The 17996-nt window shown below is 46.1% G+C and overlaps 1 long non-coding RNA gene across 1 annotated transcript in view; it reads right to left on the bottom strand.

The window, feature by feature from the left end:
- The window catches only part of LOC138302198 (uncharacterized), a 38592-nt gene extending 21329 nt beyond the window's left edge, over window positions 1-17263 (bottom strand). The window contains exon 1 of the long non-coding RNA XR_011205333.1: window positions 17084-17263. This is a non-coding gene — a long non-coding RNA (uncharacterized lncRNA). The remainder of the gene's footprint in view (window positions 1-17083) is intronic.
- Between the last annotated feature and the right edge of the window lie 733 nt (window positions 17264-17996).

Here is a 17996-nt window from a genome sequence, read left to right as displayed (position 1 = left end):
CCACACCCGACCGGCAACCCTCATGGAATTCCCCCCAAAACAGAGTAAGGCAACGCAGTGATTTGCACTGCCTTGTCTTACTCCATATTTATGAGGCCATACAAAGCCACGCAAAGTGGTTTAATGTGGCCTCATAGATGTAGTTGAAAGGTTTGCGCCACTGTTGCGTCACTAAAAGTGACCCAACAGCACTGCAAGCCTCTCATAAATATGCCCTTACGTGTTTTGTGTGTTTTGCAGAGTTCTGAGTTTGTAACCAGTGTCAGATTCGGACAAAAAGTAGGCCTGTGCATGCCAATATAAAAGTGGTCCCCATTAGCAAATCAGATAGCTGAAAACGTGACCCATATTTGCAAATAGGGCAGTTTTGAACTTGTCAAGACATACTCTATAAGCATTTTGCAATATTTGGGAAACCGTGTGCATTTGTGCAGGCAATGTTTGGAGGTGTATCAGAGAAATCAACAGTAAAACCCATTCCACCAGGCTATAAAACAGGCTCACAAACCTCCAAAAAAAAGGCCTATACACTGACCCATCAGAGCAGCCCTCGGGGACTGCCTGATTGCCCTATAGGCCAGGGCGACCCTGTTTCAAATCCATGCCTTCTCACTGAGTAAGCCTTGGACTGCTGTTGATCTCCACCTTTAGGGTTAAGTGCTATAGGGGGTATGCTTGTTGCTCAGTTTGGGTCTAAGGGTAAGGGGACACCAGTGTTTTAACTCCACCACTCTATTGGCCTTCCTCCTTAAAAGTATTTGATTGGCAGCAATTGTGAAGTATTTCTAAGACTGTTTATACATTGTGAACTCTGTGACAAGCACCATAGAAATTAGTTTTAAATTTTTTTTTTAAACTGAGAGGTTGTCTTATGCAGATCTTCAGAAAGGGCGAGAGCGGCCTGGTTTTCATTGTGTTATTTTATGTTTGTTATTTAATTGAATGTAAATGAGGTGTGTCTTGGGACAGATTTTGCTGTCTGCCAGAGCTTATGGAATCACTAAAAAGAGCGTTAGGACACACTATTGAGAGAGGAGATTTGCCCCTAGTGCTTTGTTCATCCTCCTTTCTGCAGATATTAGACTCGCCAGCAGTTGTAATGACATAATTACACTACGGTGAAGTGCCCGTATATTGCAGTGGAGTTGTACTGATTTAATATCTATTTTCTCTGACTTCCATAAGAGATACCACCTGTGTATATAATTAAAAATGGCTGCTGGTGTCATAATGAAAGAGTGCTTCATGCTGGGTGGTCCAGCAGCCTCAAGGCCCACTTGAGGACTCATGACTTAGTGAAGGGTTGCAGCATTAACGCTGGCCACTGGTTTTATATGATTTGACGTGCCTTGCAAGTGGGTTTCTTAGTTAGGTGTCATCTAAAGCGTAAATGGCTGGCGAATCCCATTGGACTGTGAGGAGAAACCTCATGTAAAGGGGCTGTGATGTCAACATGATGCACTGACCATCTTAGGTGAGTAGATGACCCTTTCAATCTGGGTTCGCCGGACATGGTACAAAGGCTGGCATGTGTGCCCGACAGCCTTTGTACCACCCACCCCTGGGACCCTGGTCCTGTACTTTTAAAACAGTCAACAGACTTAAAAAGTTGTCTCTTTAAAATATGTTGCAAAATCATGCCTTTTTCATTTTTCAACAAACATAAATATGTATTTGAGCTGATGTGTGTTTCCAAAACTAGTTTAAAGAGGCTTAGCAGCTAAAGCATTTATCAAGTTATTTGGAGCACCGTAAATGATTGGTACATGAAGCCAGCTCTTCAAAGGTTCACTGTCTTGAATGTTTTGATCACATTTTAAGGTAGCAAAACTATTGTCAAACAAAATATCATCAGGGTAGGTGTATACATACCGGTGTACTACACTTTAATCCATATATAAGTGTATTTGTATGTGTACAAAGTGAAGATTAGTAATCTAAGTTTACCTTGATACACTAATCGGGGCAGATGTACTATGATTTTGTGTGGGCGGGTTGTGTCCCTTTTGCAGGCCGCCCTATGCAAAACATTGTTTCGTATTTACTAAGCTAGGCAAAGTCATTTTACATGGTTTAGTAAATGCAAAGTAGCGCAAGGCAGCGCATAGCACTTCCTTACATTGGGAAGACATTCTATGGGTGGAGCATGGGCATTCCCATGCATTCACCCATGGACCTAGGCACATTCCTAGAATGACCAAAGCTAGCAAACCTGGGAATGTATTTAATTGCTACGCTTTCTCCGGTAAGGCGTAACGAGGAGAGATACCTTTAGTTCTCCTCCTTATTTTCTCTTTCCAGATGTGCTGCATTCTGCAGCACACATAGAAAGAGGGACTCACCTCTAAGGAATGTTTTTGTGCAGGAAGGCCTTCCTGCACAAAACAGTCCTGCTCGTAATTTAGGCACCCTTGCACCATGGTACAACGGTGCCAGGCTTGGAGCTAGGCAAGGAAGAGAGTTCCAGAGCTCCATCTCTTAGTAAATGTGTCTCTCTCCGTTCACGCAATGCAGCTTAGCAAGTTACCTTACTGCACTATGTTGCATGACTTCCAAGTAAATGTGCCCCTAACCATCTCAATATTTTGGTTATGGATATTTTTGCTGTGAGATTAAGGTAGCACGACAATAAAAACTCGATATTCTGACATACAATCATAATCAACAATGACAACCATGAAAAAGGTGCACATGCTTTATTCCAAAGAGTGTGGTCGACCCTAAACACATGAAAGGGGTCAAAAAGAGTTGAGGAAGTTATTAGAAAATACAGTTTTGTTTAGTGGAAGATGTAAAGCAAAGGGGAGAGTGGCTCCACACAACCCTAGTAAGAGGTTTGAAACTGCAGCTTGTACACCAATATTTATCACATTCAAATTTGTGAAATTCAGGCACACTGGTGCCCTGGGTATCCCAAAAGCAATCTTTGATGTCTGTAATCTAGAATCCAGGATTAAAGTAATTTTATTTGTAGCTACAACTGTGGCCATCAAACCTAGGAAACACAATGCTGCCACCCTAGAGGAATGATGTGGCACATTTTAACTCAATAGTTACAAATCCGAGACTTATTTCTGAGCTGTGAATTTTATCAGGTCCTTGAAGAAGTAAGTTGTCCAGCCTAGGATTTTACTGTGCATTCTGGGGCGTGTAGTTCTCTATAGCCAAACGTGTATTCAAGTACCAGAAATCAACGCAAATAAGGAACTTTGAAAGCTACAAGGCTTGGGTAACACACTTTCAAATGATTCAGGAGAATGTAGTGAATTTTAACAACACTACACTATGTCAGTATTCCCAATTCCTGTGTAGTGCCAGAGACCAGAGATAAACTAGGGAACCTTATTCTGTTGCCATGAAAGAGGTGTATTATGTTCAGGAAGCAAGTCTTCTCCTCTCCCCTCAATCAGGACTGACCAAGGCTCAGCTCGGACTCTAACTACCCACTTTCTTAGCTCTAACTTAAGTTGGTTCAGTGGAAGTTGCAGCATCTTCTATCCGTTGTTGAAGGCAATGTAGAAACATGGCAAGATACCACTTAGTAAATGCCCTTCTTGGCTTTCAATGTTTCACTGTTCCCGAAAGTCAGATGGCTCAATAAATAGAGCATTGTTTCAGATGCCCTTTGCAGTGTAGAAGGAAACATGTCAAACCCTCGAAGAGCCAACTCAGTCATTCACCCCTCCGGGGTTGGTACATTCAATCAGTATCATATCAGACATCATGAACTCCTGATATAGTGCTATGAAATGGAATAGCTATATTTCAACGATTAGTCTCCATTATTCTCAATTAAGAAACTGAGTTGGCATCCTTAATCCGTTGCCTTCCTTGTAAATCTAACGGCGAACTACGGCGATGTACTGTATTGCAGTACAAATTCTTCTTCCTGTGCATCAACATGAGCTAAGCCATCTTCAAAGGGCATCCTTTCTTTCCATACTTCATAACCATTTGCTACATAATATTTTTGAATTGTTAAACTTCACGTCTTTAACGTCAAACCTATTGGTATAGCCAATGTTTATTTTATGTAGGTTTGGGTGCTTAGCAAGCTTTGTGAATCTGCGCATTTTGTAAATTTGAAAGCATTGGCTCAGGCAAGATGTTGCTGCTGTACTCTAAGTACTGGGAAGAACCATAGAGTGGTATCTGGTGCTTATTATGTTATGTGTGGTACTTTCCTTATAGGTTTGATTTTCATGTTTGGGAAGACCCATGGTTTCAACACTTTCATTAATGCAGGAAGGCTAGCTTCATGATGTTGAATTTTTAATAGGCAGTGGCATCAAGGTCACAGTGTTATGGATTGAGAAAAAGGATCCACTGAACAGTGTTACTCAACCTTTTGTGAGCGTAAGCAATGAGCAACATTTGTGCGTCATTCACTGTGGTGAGAGACATCCAAAACACAATGGAAACTATCGGCATTACTATGTAGGATGAATTATTGACCTCTGATTTGGTAGAGTAAAGATCAAAATATTGGGGGTGTGGTCTAAATTAATTGTTTAATGGAACTGGAGGACGTCGCTCTGTGAAAAAACTGAACCGTGGCCACCTTGGAATGGTGGACCTGCTGAAAGATGCTTTGTGAGGCTCGTATGGCCAGACGGACAGCCTTATCACCAGTCATGCGGGCCTATGGAGCAAAGACCGCCGATGTCTTACTGGCACCGCCAAGCAGCATAGACCACTGCAAGGCACCACAAACAGGCTGGCGGAGCCAGTGGTTCCGCCAGACACATTATGAGGTTGCACACCGCCATGGTGACTTTCGTGGTCTCACCACCAAGTCTCAGCAGGCGAAAATAGACAGTATGAAGGAAGATACTCACCTGCAGGAAGCCTTACACGCTCAGTGCCGCCATGGGGTCATCACTCACGTCCTGCCACTGATGCTGATCATCGATGGAGCCCAAAATACATGTTGCCATGGACACAACTGAGTGTAAGTACACACACCTAACTTTGTCATGCAGCTCCACAACATGTTGTTGTACCGTCATCCACATGATATGGGGATGACGCAACAGGCACCAAGTACACTTGTCATTGTGCCCCGCTTTGTAATCATACGCAAAGAAAGACACATTCACAGTCACAAAATGCCTCCTTTTGGCAGATTACTCACACTTCACCACAACACAAAAACACACTTCTGACCATCTTAGGCACAAAGACAGTGAAGTGTACGCAACAATGTGTCAAACAAACAACACAGCAACATCACATTTACCAATACATCTCACATTTGCATTGCACACATGCTATGTACGGCTTTCACATTCACCACACATATGTATGGATGTGCAACGGAACATAAATACCACTCCCATGATCCAGCCCTGCAGTGGACACACAAATCACCCACATTGTAACACAATGGAAGGACAATGGGATGCACAGTATTCGTAGAGACAAATATCCCTAGCTGACTATGAAAACAATACCTGCACAAAAGGGATGGGGGCATCAGGAACACCCAGTGAAGGAGGCTGCACTGCCACACATATCACTTTGCACATGCCCATACAAAAACATTTGCAGGAACAGGTCCTTCAGGTATTCCAGGGACAAACAATACTAGACTCAAGTGTCATGCCAATCTGCACAGTGTGGAAGTGCAAGTTAACAAAGCAAATAAAACTCCGACTGCATGGGAAATACATCCACAGTTAGTAGCTGCAAGGTACTTACAGCTGAATGGACACATGCACAGTCAAATGCTAACAAAGGTAGCACAATTCAATACACTCCATGTCTCCACAAACAAAACTCCAGCTCCCAGACATAAGATGAATCCGTAATCCATATTAGGGGGACAAGTTTAACACCATACATGCTCACACTCGAGAACACAAGAGAAACACCTACCATACCAACCAGAACATCATGCTATGACACCATAGTTGCATTAACAAACACATCCATAAAGTCAACACATTCCTTTGTCTTGGGGGACACCAGCACTGCCCACAAAGTCAGATATTGCAAGCAACAGCAATCAGGGTCAAACACACACAACTGTAGGCACACAGCACAAGTTACTCGGGAACAACATTAATTTAGAAAAAGAAATTGCGGGGCAAAGGTGTACCTAAAATAACAACTGGTTGGATTTATTAACCAAAGTAATTGTAATTGTCCAAGGCCATTGGCCAGTCCATGTAAATGTCCCACATAGAACAGTATTGTGCCAACACTTGACTCCTTTACTGCCAGGGAACCTCCACAGGAAGGGGCATCAAGTGGGCAGGCATGTACCTATGGGATCATCCTTGGTGGGGGGTCGGATTTGGGAGGGGTGGGTTCGGGTTGGGTTTGGGTTTGAGAGTGGTGGACTGCTTCTTAGGAGGGGTGAGGTTCTTCTTGAGGGGATGGAATTGGGTACTTTTAGAGGGGGCAGTATTGACAGAGGGAGGACTTGGAGGTAGAAGTGATGAGTTGGGAGGTGGGTTGGGGCCTCTTGGATTTGGAGGGGTGGAGGGAACAGGAAAAAGGGCAAAGTCAAACAAAAATGTTTCTTAGGAACACAGGGATGGTCAGCCGAAGGGAGTAGGGATTTGGAGGTCGAGGAAGTGGTTGCCTGCTGTTTCGGTGTGGATGTCTGAGGTGTGCACGTAGGTGAGGTATGCTTATGTGAGGGTGGTGTCTGTTGCATGTGTGAGTGTTGGTGTTTGCATGTTTTGGGGGCTTGGAAGTGGAGGTACAAGGTGACGTGGGAGTGGTGGGTGTGGATGTGTCTGTAGGGGTGGTTCTGCAGGTATGCATGTAGTGGTGGATGTCTGTGTGTCTGTTGGGTGGTGTTTGTGGAAGTGCTGGATGTGGTGGATGTCACTGTTTCTGTTGAGGTGGTGTCTGTGGATATGGTGGATGTGGTGAATGTCTGTGTGTCTGCTGGGTGATATTTGCGGATGTGCTGGATGTCACTGTATCTGTTGAGGTGGTGTCTGCGGGTATGGTGGGTGTGGTGGGTGTGGTGGGTGTGTCAATGAATGTTGTGGTGTTGAGTGTGGGTATGCCTGATGTGGTGTGTAGGATGAAGGGGGTGGTGGGTGTGCCTGGGGAAGTGGTGGCTAATGTTGTGTGTGTGTGTGGGTATCTGTCGAGTGCTTGCCTGCCAGTGTGTTTTGTGGTGTTTGTATGTGCTGTTCTGGTATGTTGAGGTGGGTGCGTGTGGATCGGTCTGTGTGCTTGGGATAGGTAGGGGAATGGGGGATTTGGATTAGGAAGGGGGGGAGTTGGGATGGGAGGTGAGGGGTGACTGGCCCCCATCAGTGTGGAGGCCACAGCCTGAAAAGATCTCTGCAGGCCAGACATTGCAGTATGCATGGCTTCCAGGAAGGCATTTGTCTGCTTGAGTTGGGTGGCCAATCCCTGGATGGCATTCACAATGGCTGTCTGACCCACAGAGATACATCTCAGGAGCTCAATAGCCTGCTCACTGAGGTCAGCAGGGGTAACAGGGGCTGTGGCGCAGTTGCCTGCTGCAAAGGAAACTTCCACCCTCTTGGGTGAGCAGGCACAGGTGGGGAGCAACCAGGAGGGTGGTGATAGAATGGACCAAGATGGTACAGGGGGACTTCCCGATGGGTCTGCAACCACTAGGGAGTGGCCATGTGATGGCGCGCAAAGGTGGTATAGGGGGACTTCCTGATGGATCCACAACCACTAGGGAGTGGCCACTGGAGGAAGAATCAGATGATGTTGATGATGAAGATCCGGTCTCCCCCATGGAACTCCCCTCACCCTCCGGACCACTGGGCCCCTCTGTGTCAGTTGTGTCTTGACCCAGGGTCCCGTGGCCAGATGCTTCCCCACTTAGCTGTGCCTTGTCTACTTCGCTTCCCTGGGCTGATGCTGCAAAGATAAAGAGAAATAGAGTCATCACATGTCCATGATCACACCTGAACAACAGCTCTGATTAACAGACATTACCATGATGTGAAGTAGGCCCCAGCAACAAACTCCACCTAAGTGCACCCTACATGTACCATACCATTTGCATGCATGCATGTCATCTGAACTGGCAACAGCTGCCCACAGGAAAATCAGTATCTCAGACAACTACAATTGCATGGCTGAAGTTTGGTAATAGCAGGAACCGTTGAGCAAGTAGGCGACGTCATCACCTTCAACGCTTTGCCTCATGGAGCATACATCACTTACCTTTTGTCATACAATAGTAGGCCAATGCCAGCTCCATTCCCACAGATCTCACACAAAGTCATGCACACATCTATTTGGCACATACATAATGACTAAACTATGAAAAATTATGCTCCAGAACATGCCATATTGTTGACAACAGTACAATAGCCTGGAGGATGGGCCATGGAAATACTCGTGTCACACAGGAAACATATCAACATGCACACTTCACCAAATGAAATATGTCCAAGTGGAGTCATAAAGGGAGTACTGATGTTGCCCAAATATGCCCCACATCTGGCATGCAAATGTACACTGTAGACAAAATGTGCAAATTGTCAGGGAGATATGTTGCTAAAAAACACAACACAATGAATCATCAATTGCCGGGGAAATCACCACTAATGTCTAGCACCCCTTACAATGACATACTCAGAGTGTATCAGAAGACGCCATTTGCCCTTTGGATGTTGAAGAGGCCCAGAGATTTGTAAGTACTTGTAGTAGGCACTCAAAATGTTGCCCAATGGGAAGATACATCATTGTCTCTATTTTGGTCATGTAAACCCAGATGTCTGTGGAATTAATGGTTGTACCCAAACAAAAGCGATTCCAAGATAACTGCAAGTCTCTCCATGATGCATGCCAACAGTCAGCTAACAAACCTTCCCCATTTCACATGTGCAAAGCACTTTGCTACATGAATCTACCGCAATGGCGTGGAAATGCACATTGCTGGTAAAAACTCTAGGCCTACCCGTCATGTCCCTCATTGCTACTGCAGTTGTACATGACAAAAGACATGCTAGGATGGGTCAGGGTAAATGTCAGCCAATAATCAACAGTGACACACTCCTGTCTGTGGAACCACATGAAATGTACCCCCCTTGTAAATGTCCTACTCTACACACAGGTTGGCATGCACATATATGTGAGGGAATATAGTAATTATCCCATCAACACAGGTAGACCATGCAAGAAACAGCAGTTTACAAATGATTCACTAAAGAGAAACGGGCGCATGCTGACAGGTAGGCACTAGGAATGTTGGCAACAGTGATGGCACATAAATCATGTCAATGGACATTCCTCACTTACCAAGGGAATCTTTTGATACATAGCTGCACGCCCACAAAAAGATGTATGCTCTGTTACATGTATGATGGACACCTTCATATTACAAACAATAGTGAGGCACCAGCACCCATCATACGCTGTAGACAAGTAGTCTCTTGGTGGCAGATGACAACATACTCATTCGACCAGACACATGGCTGTGGACAGTGATTCTTAACTACCTTTCTTCTGGATTGTAACACTGAGGAGTAGTGCTCTGTAGTACAGAATTTGCATCCACAAAAACAACAAACATTACATGGTTGACCAATGTACACAGCCATATGTTGCTTCTGGATAGCAAATTGTTTGTGTCCTAGGTTCCTGGGCCAATAGGCAAGGCACATCAGTATTCATCACATGACATGTACACACAAACGGTTACTCAGCACTATATTACACATGGCTCATCCCATTGTCAGGGGGAGATGTCAGAACCTAACACATACACTTTGTAATGTGACAAGCAGGAATATGCCCATGTACTCACCCACATGTGGCTGCTGTGCTCCCCTCAAACCCTCATCAGGGTCTGGGTATGCCACTGCCAGAATGTGGGCCCATTAGGGAGTTTATTGTCCGATGGCACCCCATCCCCTTTGGGAGGACAGCCCCAGCTGAACTTCAGCGAGCTTCCGGGCCCAGAGTCTCACGTCCTCCCACCTTTTCCAACAGTGGGCTGTCTGCCAGCTGTGGGCCTCTAGGGTCCACACCTTCCAGGCGATGGCTGTCCATAGCTCCTTCCTCTGATGGACATTTACATGCATGGATTCAAAAGACAAATCAAGAGATCACAACTTTTGGCACAAATGGTAGAGTCACATACATGTCAGAACCACAAAGCTAGAATTTTACAAATTGTCAGCACTCCATAATTGTGAAACACACAAGCAAATAAGCACAGAGCCATGCCTACAGACATTTGTGCTCACATCTGCAGGCTAAACGACTACCTGCTCAAGCTTACTGACATCAGGTAGCCCATGCTTGAGCAACATGTAATGTGATGTGAGTCAGAATGAAATACTACACACCTATGTGGCTTCTGAAGGGTAAACTCCTTAGGCCTGAATGGAAAAACACAATCATACTCTGTAAGAGTGACTCTGCACACAGTACCTACAGGCTACTGCCATAGTACAAACGTCACTCTTTTTTTTTAGCCTTATTCACCACAGCCCCTGAACCAACTCTCCTCCAAAACACCGTTCTCACTCTCTCAACAAGAGAATGGTCCGTGCCAGGGGACTCCATTTAACTCTCATACAATCTTCCGCCGAAGGGGGAGAGACCACTGTCGGACAGGAGATCCTAGAGAGAGGTGTATAATCATTGGACATCTGAAAGAAAAATTGTCATTAAATACCTACTAAATACTTACTACCAACCCATTAAAACAAACTTCAAATAGACTCTCTCCAATCTAGTAAAGGGGCCCAAAAGTTCACCCTTGTCCTTCTAGTATTTCGTAAATTCAAGTCCAGTTCCGAGGTATGAAACACAGCATTAAGCCACTCTGAGTGTGTCGGAGGGGAAACAGACATCCATTTCTTACATATTTCTCTTCTGCCCAATAGAATCACATAAAACAAAAGTTTAAGCCTTTCATTACTTCCCCTTCTGCTCTATAATTCCTGTTCCTGTGGTTGCCCAAATATTATCAAAGGGAGAGATGCTATAATATCCCAACCTAATATGCTCGAGGCCATCCTACATACTTCCTCCCAAAATAAACAGTTGTCCAGGCACTCCCAGAACATATGAATATCTGTTGCCCCTTCAAGACCACATTTTAGACATTTAACCACCTCTCCTTTTTTAATTTTAGACATCTTATCTGGCGAAATATAGGCTCTATGTATAGTGTAAAGGTGGTTCTTCCTTAATGAGGCTGGTTTTACTACCTCAAACAAAAGTGCCAAATACTTCTGCCACCACCTATGAACCCTCTCCTTAGGAATAAAATCGCCCCAAAGATCTATAGGCAATTTAAAATCCCCATCTAATCCTTCTAAAATTTCCCAATACCAAACCGCAACCTTTTTTGAAGCTGGGGAGAGTAACAGGAGAGAGTCTTCCAAAGCGTTAACAACATCCACACACCCCTTAAACCCCTGTGACCATTCCTTTATCTGCAAAAACTTCAGTCTTGACAGGGATCCTTTAGTTTCCTTCGTCAACTCTTCCCATGAAAGCAAAATACCCTCATGAAAGAGATCTCCCCAAACTTCCATCCCCGCCTTTTTAATTGGTAAAGCCAGAACATCTTTAAAACAATCTGGTGTACCCAGAGAGTCCCAAATGGGTGCATTACAACTATAACTAATGTCACTCTTACACTTGAGTGAAAATAAAGAGGCTGGCATGGTGGGCATATAAAGTATCATCCTTGTGCATGTGTGGACATGTGGCCTACCAAATGCAGACTCATGCCATTTCAAGGGTTGGGTTCTGTGGGCTGTACATGTACCACAACACAGTCCTTTGGGCATGTGTGTCTATCCTACAGAGATGGTACCCAACATCCAAAGGCAAGGCTTGTACAATTTCTCCTATGTGATCAAGCTATTGACTCGCATATCATGGCCTCCTAGGAATCAACACACTGTCTGTACTGTGGGACTGTCATTTGTGCAGTAAGCCTGTACAGGAAAAAATCTGTCCTGTGTGAAGGTGACAACGGAGCTGTGGGAGTAAGGGACCCGTCATGATTTGAAGACAGACACTGACAATGGTGCAAAATGCACATATGGAAAAGTTTAATGATTTACCTCTATAGCCATTCCTAATCTAGTCAAAGGACTGAGGCCTTCAGTGCAGGCTTTGCCACTAGAGTATCATGTGCCAGGATCCGCTGGTGTACAGGGAGTGGGTACAGTGCCACAGTTGCATAGCCATAGTGACTCTCACAGCCTGGACTATGTCCCATACTGGAGATACATTTGACAGGCCCTGGTCTTTGCAGGCTGAGCCTACATAACCTACATGACATTCTATCTCCATCACTGCCAAGCATGACTGTACATCATGTACCCATAGCACTTTGACATGAGGTTTGTGTGTATAGCTGAAGGGCAGAGTGAGTCATGAAATGCCTTCCACACAACACTTTTGCAAGCCCAGATGTGGGTTGAAAGATCTATGGCAACATACACACAGCACACATGATTATCAAATGTTTCCTACAAGATGCATACGCAGCTCATGCTGTCATGCGCATACATGTTGTCTAACATTTATAAACATGATGAAGAAACAGATATCAGTGGATGGCAGTAAAGTCTCCTTAGCTAGTTATGTGCATCCAACACAAGGAGGATCGAGGACCCAAGGCCTGCTGGTAGTCACAGACATGTCACTCTCTGTACTACACATAAAATACAAATGTTATCCCCCCAGGTGAGTCCACTTCAATTGATATTTGTAAAACAGATGTATTGTAGCATGCAATCACTGTGCTTGTGTTTGTAGTTACAGGAACAGTGTTTGCTGGGAGTTGTAGACATGTCAGTCCCTGTGCCACACACACTATACAAATGTCATCTCCCCAGGTGGGTAGACTTTAATTGCGAGTTGCAAAATAGAGGTCTTTAGACAGGTAAACACTGGTCTGGTGACTGGAGTAACAGTAAATGAGACAAAAGGTGAACTATGATAATGCACAACATAGCGTTTTAGTGACATATTTTTGTGCTGTGGCTTACCAGACTCCACTACCCCCAGGTATTCCTGTCAAGCCCTCAGGATGCAGGATGGCCAAGGTCGTCTCCTCCCAGGGAAAGAAATGTAATGGGGCACTTGGAGGGCCACCGTTAGTCTTCTCCGTGCCTAGAGAACAGGGAATGGACCTTGCCCCTGAGGTCGTTCTACCTCTTCCTGATGTTCTCCCTTGTGCGCAATGTGGTGTCTATGGCATTGACTGTTTTGACTATCCTGTCCCACATTTCCATTTTCCTACTGAGAGAAGTATGCTGGACTTGTGTTCCTGACAATTGTAGCTCTGCTCTGATGATTTTATCCACCATGACTCTTAACTGATTTTTTTGGATGTGACATGGTAGATAAAAAGGGGGTGACAGGGACTTACAAAACAGGAGAAGTGCAAAAGGCTGTGAATGGACAAAAGTGTTTACAGGGTATTCAATGGGAAAGTGGAAAAAGGGGTGCCTAATATGGGACTCTCTGAACAAAAAGCATTCTGGCTTCTGTGTATTGCGTTGAAAATGCAAAAGATTGTGGTCTGTGAAGGGGTATCTATTATAGTGTGATTTGCAGGTGGGTCCAGTGTGGCAATGTGTGTCAGCTGTCTTGTTTTCAAACTCATCCAATATGCAGTTGTGTATTACTTTGCTGATCACGAACCACCATGGTTCAGACTGCCACTGACGGACCGCCATGGGGGTCCACCACAGTGGCTGTGTCTAATAGCCTTTTTCCAGGTCACAGGGCTGCCACTGGTCTTCTTAGGACAGCAGTCCAAATGACGAATGCCAAACTCGTAATGAGACCCTTAGGCACGCATTAAGACATTGGCGGTCTTTTCCAAAGACCGCCGTGGTTACAGCCGCAACAGACCAGAAACCAGCCACAACAACAATTCCTGCTAGACCCAAAGGAGGCGAAAAACTGTCAGACCCACCACACTCCCAGCTACACCAGCAGTACACCACCCTCCAAACTATGGACCACGAATCACCACAGTGGACCCTCAATGGTGGTCAGCCATTGGTGGTGTATACCGCCGCAGTAGAATTAGGCACCCAAGACCAACAGAAGCCAACATTGGCCAGATTGAAAAACCCACACCTGACACATATACACACACCGTACACACCCACCAACAGCACTATAAAACACACCCCCACACAACCCACAATACTATGCAAAATCGCAAAACGTACTACACCTTGCCATCAAAAGCTTATACAAGAACTGCACACACAAACCACAGCCACCTATTCACCTTTCACGCATCACACACCACACACCGTACTTCAACACCTATCATACTCTGCACAACACACACACTACATGAACCCCACAATAGGCATGTCCCCACAGAAGAATCCCTATTTCACAGATGAGGAGTTGTGGGTGACGGTGGAGGAAATCATCAGGGTAGAGCCACAGCTGTTCAGTGGACAGGTCCAGCAGATATCCATTGTCAGGAAGATGGAGCTATGGTGGAGGATCATGGACAGGGTGAACTCCGTTGGAACATATCCACACACAAAGGATGACATTCGCAAGAGGTGGAACGACCTATGGGGAATGTGCATGCAGTGGCCTCCAGGGACCAAGTTGCCATCATGAAGACTGGCGGTGGACCCCCACAGTTGAAGCATGGAAGGAGAAGTCCTGCATTCTGAGGGTCTCACTTGAGTCACTGGAGGGCTGGACACTGGTAAGTCACCATTACTAGCCTACCACCACTGATACATGCATGGCATGTCACCCCCTCACCCTGACTCCCTTCACCCCACTCCATCCCATACAGTGAACCACCCCATAACCACCCTCAATTGTGTACCCCTGCTTGTCCTACTCACTGCAAGCACACCACTCCAGCTATGCATGCACACACAACAGTAATGCATGGGCAGCATGTAGTACTACCAATCCCACAATCCATCAGCATACACTAACCAAAGCTGGGAGGACTACACCCAACCCATAGGGAAAGCCATAAATGCTGAATATGTGACAGACAATAACTGTAACAAATCATTCACATATCCACAGGTACGCCAGCCAATGTCAGCGGCGAGCATGTGCCACGGCAACCCAATTCTTCACCAGAAGATGCCCTCAGTGATGACAGCAACTCTGGATGTCCCGATCTGGATGCTCTCCCTGGCCCGTCTGGCACCACTGATCAGTCTGCTTCCACATCCCACACCCAGTCCACCACAGGCCCCCCCCATCCGACTCCAACACCACAGCAGCCACCCAACATCCCCAAACCTCTGTCCCCAGGACACGTCAATCACTTGTGTGGCCACCTGTACAGGGACCTGACAGGGGGAGGCCCAACCCAGGGAACTGATTGCCCATGAGGCACTCACACATGTCCTGGGGACCTACCAACAATCCCAGGACAGGGTGGGCCAGGGTGGGCCAGGAGAACCAGCGGCTGCAGGGGTTACACCACCAGGAGGTCATGCAGCAGTTGCAGGCCTTAAATGCCAACATGGCCACCATTGCAGGGGTGCTGGGTGACATGCCCAACACAACGCATGAGTACACAGTACACCAGTGGGCCCCTTCCACTAGCCAGTCTACTCACCAGCCAACAGCTAGTCGACAGGAGGACCTGACACATCACTCACAGGCCACCACCACCCCTCCCCCTGCAGAAGGTAAACCACCTCGCAAACATACCCTGCGACCCAGACTGACACCAGAGACTGTTGCCAAGACCCAAACCACCGCCAGGAAATTAGCCCTTCCTGAATGTCTCCCTTGTGTACCACTGACACACCTTATTCACTTTGGACAGCCATTGCTCCCTTCCCTATGGCCCCATGGTTACTGGACCTGTGCAACAAACCAACTCGGTCACGACACTGAACTTTACATCCACCCTCTCCCCACTCTATTGCACTATCCCATCCTTTTTGTCACTTTAGTAAACACCCTTGAACACAACTGAAGTGTCTGTACTTTACCATACAACAATGTGCAAAGTCTTGAACTGCATTATCCTGTGCAAATGTCCTGTAATGTGTGAATCCATCCAACAAATATGTGTAAGCAGTCTGCAGTCATCACATCAGTACACAGTTGTGACCACACCAACATCTTCAAAAAGGGAAAGTATAAGTGACAGTTAATTGAGAAGTAAAGGTAGTGCTTGGCACAATACAGCAGCCACACAGCCCTTAACTGTAATGGAAGTATGAACAGAAGTACAGCCTTACCTGAGTGTCAGTGGAAGTACTGCTGTATCAGATGTGTCCTGTTGTCCACATCCTCCTCCTCCCCATCCTCATCACTGTCTTCAGTGTCCTCTGCTGCCACAGGTGCCTTGTCACCCCCCTCCTGCAGGTAGGGCACATGGCTTGTCAGTGCCAAATTGTGCAGCATGTAGCAAGCCACCACTATCTTGCAGACCTTCTTAGGGACGTAGAATAGCGATCCACCAGTGACATGGAGGCACCAGAACCTGGCTTTCAGTAGCCCAAATGTACGTTCAATAACCCTCCTGGTACGCCCATGTGCTTGATTGTACCGATATTCCACCCCTGTCGTCGTATTTCTCACTGGTGTCAACAGCCAGGGCAGCTTTGGGGAGCCGGAGTCACCTGGCACAGAGTACAACAATAGGTGGCATACAGTGCCATACATAGGGTGAAGACTCAAGCTAACCCATGAGACACACTCTCTGTAGACATGCCATCACCTGTGGGATGCTGCTATTCCTCAACACAAAGGCATCATGCACAGATCTGGGAAACTTGGCAGTGGCATGGGAAATATATTGACCAGCAAGGCACACCATCTGGACATTTATCGAATGGTAACTCTTCCTATTCCTGTGGACCTGCACATTTGTCCCGGGAGGGGCCAAGGCAATATGGGTCCTGTCAATAGCCCCAATCACATGTGGTATGTGTTCCATGGCGTAGAATCCAGCCTTCACAGTGGGCAAATCTTCACTCTGGGGGAATGAGATGTAGCTGCTCATGTGTTATAGCAAGGCAGCCAACACTCTTCCAAGCACATTCAAAAACATTGGCTGTGACATTCCTTTAGCCAAGCCGTCAGTTACCTGGAAGCAATCACTTGCCAGGAAATGGAGCACTGTCAGTACCTGTTCTGCAGGGGATATTTCTGTAGTGCTACGGATAGCAGGAATCAGATCTGTCTCCAGTTGTTGACACAGCTCAGTAATTGTGGCCCTGTCCAGACGATAGGTCATAATGATGTAACGTTCCTCCAGTATAGCCAAATCCACGAGGGGTCTGTACACAGGTGCTTGCCTCCTCCTCCGCAGTGGTAGGTATCTAAGTAAAAAAAACATGAGATGTGTGTGACTACAGGAAGTATGGCAAACAATATCACAGTACACAGAGCATGTATGTATGTAGAGGAATGGAATTATCTTGGTGTGCACCATCTGTACCCATGACGCACATTAAATTGTCCGCCATGAATACCAGCATTAGGAATTGACAACCGCCTGTCCTGTATGCAGGGACAGGTGGAAGTGATCTCACTCCACCGGTGTTTGGCGTCATGGCGGAAGGTGGTCTGCACCGCCATGCAACTCCTTATTGGTTAACATGGAAATCTATAATCTATGGAGCACAGGAACCAATAATAATCAACGCTGGCGGTGATGGTGTTCATCGCCGCGGACGTGACTGCCATTTTCTCTGTCCCACTTCACTTGATTCCTGACTCTCTACAGATCAACACCTCCACTGCGTGTGCTGCTGTGTCCTGTGTCTGGAACCCGTGATGGCCCATGCCACAGGAGAAAGGGCCATAGCCTTCACATCAGAGGAGTTGGATAAACTTGTGGATGGGGTCCTACCCCTGTATGGGCAGTTGTATGGGCCTCCAGATCAACAGGTGAGTACCTTATGGGTACGTTGGATGCGACATCGCTGTTTGAAGATGTATGTGTGTGCTGGCAGTGTGTCATTTGGGGAGTGTATTTTTCCTGCATGCAATGTGTATGCAGAGGTACGGGTCTTGTGTGGGCTTGATATGGGATCTAT

Source organism: Pleurodeles waltl, chromosome 6 (genome assembly GCF_031143425.1).
Source record: "Pleurodeles waltl isolate 20211129_DDA chromosome 6, aPleWal1.hap1.20221129, whole genome shotgun sequence".
In the NCBI taxonomy this organism is placed as follows: Eukaryota; Metazoa; Chordata; class Amphibia; order Caudata; family Salamandridae; genus Pleurodeles; species Pleurodeles waltl.
The sequence above is the reverse complement of the archived record's forward strand: the minus strand, read 5'-3'. Positions and strand labels throughout refer to the sequence as shown.